Raw genomic sequence first — 4,073 nt, 5'->3', positions numbered from 1 at the left:
CTGAATTTTACACCTTAAAGGGTATGTGAATTATATCTCAATAAACTGTTATTTTTTTAAAAAAATCACATGACAGAGACTTCTGGGAAAGATGGTGGAGTAGGAAGCTTCAGGACTCAGTCCTTTCACCAAAACAACTATTAATAGGCAGGAAGTGTCTGAAACAACTATTTTGAAACTCTAGAGGCCTGGGGAACACTGTATAGCACCCAGCCCTGTAATTGGCTGGAAAAGACCAAATTGGGGCAGTCCTCCTGAGGTAACCCTCCTCCCAGAATGTTCCCTCCAGACAACAGCACCCGGAGAAAACAAAAGGAGTGTAAAACACTGTAGAGGTGGACAGTCTGTGACAAAGGCCTGCTGGCTTCAGATACTCAGGAGAGGGTGGTACGTCCCCTGGGAAACAGAAGGGACAACCAAACTCCTGTAAACAGGGGAACTCCAAAACAAGCAAAAGCCAAGGGCAAAAGAGAGTTCCAGAAAGCCAGGGAAAACCTTGTGCAGTGCATTCACCTTGGGCAGCCCTTCCTGATAAGGGGGCTGAAGTTCAAGAAAATCTCTGTCTTCTCACCAGCTGGTTACAAAACCAGGAAACAGACATCTCAGGAAGTAAATCCCAAAGTTAACATTTAAAAATATTAAAATGTACAGCGTGCAACAAAAGAGTAGAAGAAAAACAAAGAAACGGGAAATGATGGCCCATCCAAGTGGAGAGGTTTAAAATGCAGAAAACACCAACAAAGAAGATGAGAATGTTGACATACCAAATAAAATCTTTTAAAAAAATGTTAAAAATGCTTAAGGAGATGAAGGAAAGTACAGAGAAAGAACTACAGGATATGAAGAAAATAACGAATGAGCAATATGAGAGTCTAAGTAAAGAGGTAGCAAATTTTAAAAGGAACCAAACAGAACAGTAGTCCCTCGGAAAGTTAAGCACAGAAATACCATACGACCTGGCAATCCTACTACTAGGTATATACCCAGAAGATTGAAAGAAGGTGCTCGAACAGGTATTTGTACACCAGTGTTCACAGTGGCATTATTCACAATTGCCAAAAGGTGGAAGCAACCCAAGTGTCCATCAATAGATGAATAGATAAATAAAATGTGTTATGTACATATAATGGAATATTATTCAACCATAAAAAGGAATGAAGTCCTGATACATGCGACAACATGGATGAACCTTGAAAACATCATGTTGAGTGAAATAAGCCAGACACAAAAGGACAAAAATTATATGATCTCACTGATTTGAAACAATTAGAATAGGCAAACTCACAGAGTCAGAATCTAGAATATATGTTACCAGGGGACAAGGTGGGGATAGGGAAGGGAAGGGGAATTTAAAGCTTAAAAGGGGAAACGTTAGATTGTATGTAAGGTAGCAAAAAAATTTTTAAAGAAAAATTTATGGAACTACACTGCACAAACAGAAAGCACATGGACTTTAATTAATAGTACAATTATAAAAATGTGCCATAATCAATTGTAACAAATTGTTACACACCAATGCAAGGTGTTTGGGTGTTCGGGTGATATATTAGAATCCTGTATTTTATGCATGATTATTCTGTAAACCCACAACTTCTCTAATAAAGGGAGAAAAAAATCACATGACATTCTGCAAATAAATTAAAAAAAAATTTTTACAGTAGATTAAACTGTAGCATACAAAGACGTTGAAATATATCTTTATCTCCTGGTTTAAGAAAGGTTATGTTATGACCAAAAAATAAAGTTTATAGAGCAATGAGCATTTTGTCTCACTTCTGTAAAGAACAAAGAAAAACATGCACATAGACACAAAGCATGAGGACAAGGGTGGCAGGGGTCCAAGTGGTGCCCAAGGTGGTGGTGACAGAGCTCGAAATGGAGAAGGAGAGCAGCACATCAGGCATACCCAGTGGCAAAGGGACTCCAGGCCCCAAGGGTGAAGGAGAATGGCCTACTCAGAATAAGAAGAGGAAGGAGGAAAACATAAAAAGAGGAGGCAATCATTTTGAGCCATATGCCAATGCAACTAAAAGATACAGAGCCTTCATTTTGGACATCTGGTTAAAAAAAGTTGGTGGCATAACACAGTGGAGATCTTAATGGACACTGAAAGAAAGTCAAGGGGATGTGCTATTGTTGAATTCAAGATGGAACTGAGTATGAAAACAAGCTGCTGAACTGCTAAACAAGCATAGTCTGAGTGGAAGTCCACTGAAAGTCAAAGAAGATCCTGAAGTTGAACATGCCAGGAAACAATGCAAAAGGTGACATCTATGACTGATGGCATGGGTATGGGACCAGGTGGCCCAGGAATGATTACTATCCCACCCGTATCCTAAATAATCCTAACATCCCATACATTACAGGCTGGAGGACTTGGAAGCACAGTATCTACAGCAAATTTGGATTATAAAGTTGGCTGGAAGAAACTGAAGAAAGTATTTAGTATGGCTGATGTGGTGGTCCCAGCAGATTTTTTTGAGGATAAAGATGGAAAAGTCATGGTTTAGGCACTGTTACTTTCAAACAGTCCATTGAAGCTGTGCAAGCTATATCTATGTTTAGCTTGCTATTTTGATAGACCAATGCATATAAAAATGGATGAGAGGGCCTTACCAAAGGGAGATTTTTTCCCTCCTGAACATCCCCAACAATTTCCCCATGGGCTTGGTGGTGCTGGTACCATGGTTAGGACCAGGAGGGCAGCCTACTGATGTCAATCACCTGAATAAAGGCATCAGAATGGGAAACATAGTATCTGGAGGAATGGGAATGGGAGGCATAGAATTTGAAGTAAATAAAATAGGAGGCATGGAGGGACTTTGGTGGTGGTATGGAAAACATGGGTTGATGTGGATCTGGGATGAACATGGGCAGAATAAACAGTGGAGGTGGAGGCAGTGTCCCAGGTATGGAGAGGATGGGCCCCAGCATTGACCGCATTGGGGGTGCCAGAATGGAGCGCATGGGTGTGGGCCTGGGTCACAACATGGGTTGTGTGGACTCCAAGATGGAATGCATGGGCCTGGTCATGGACAGCATGGGCTTGGTGAAGTGCATGGGCTCCAGCATCGAATTCATGGACCCCATGAGCCTTGACCCCAGATCACCTCCAGCATCCAGTGCATGGGCCTGCACATGGAGCACATGGTTCCTGTGATGGATCACATGGCCACCGGCCTGTGCACCCGGGAACCAACAACCTGGGGCACATGGGTCTGGAGAGCATGGGCGCCAACCCCAGGGCCCTGCTCTGGGCAACGACAGTGAGCACATGGGCCTGGCCAAGGACTGCGGTTGCGGCAGCACCAGCTTTGACCACACCATCAAGATGGAACATGGCAATTTTGTAGGAAACTGCCGGTTCCTTCAGCAGAGCTGCAGCCCATGATTCTGGGGTGGCCAGGAAGTTCTGCCAGATATTCATGAGAAATCTTCCATTGATTTACATGGGAAATGTTAAAAGACAAATACAACAAATGTGGCCACATGCTGTATGCTGACATCAAGATGGAGAATGGGAAGTCCAAGGTGTGCTTAAGTTTGAGTCACCAGAGGTAGCTGAGAGAGCTACCGGATGATGAATGGGATGAAGTTGAGTGGCTGAGAGATTGATGTTCGAATAGATAGAAATGGTAAAGCAATTGCCTTTTTTAAACATTGATACCAGACCTCTGAATTTGTATTTTTTTTTTTTCTTATTAACCATTTAAAATCAAAGATGTTGTAAAAATTCAGTTGCTTTTTGGGGTAATTTGAATTATATTTTTAATGACTGGGGTTCCATTTGACTGCTTGCATTGAGATTGCAATGTGCAGAATTATTCTGGACTTGCAGCATCTTGTTGACATTGACTATGACTTTGATAATAAATACCAGTTCCTGGGAAAAAAGCCTGCATATGCATCTATCTGCCTATATGTTTTTGTAAATGTGGGAAAGGGCAAGAAAGATACACAGCAGAATAGAACATCAGTTTCCTCAGGGTGAAGATGATAGAAGGCTATTAGCTTTTTCTTTTTTTCCTTTCATTTTCTGATATATATAACTTTGCATTGTTTTGCTTGTTAAA

General features: G+C 41.6%; 1 pseudogene; it reads left to right on the top strand.

Annotated features, from left to right (window-relative positions):
- Window positions 1-1,815: 1,815 nt before the first annotated feature.
- LOC119507659 lies at window positions 1,816-3,664 on the top strand (annotated as a pseudogene).
- Window positions 3,665-4,073: the final 409 nt, after the last annotated feature.

The sequence above is a fragment of the Choloepus didactylus genome, chromosome 13 (assembly GCF_015220235.1).
Source record: "Choloepus didactylus isolate mChoDid1 chromosome 13, mChoDid1.pri, whole genome shotgun sequence".
Lineage (NCBI taxonomy): Eukaryota > Metazoa > Chordata > Mammalia > Pilosa > Megalonychidae > Choloepus > Choloepus didactylus.
This window is presented reverse-complemented; position numbering and strand designations above follow the sequence as displayed.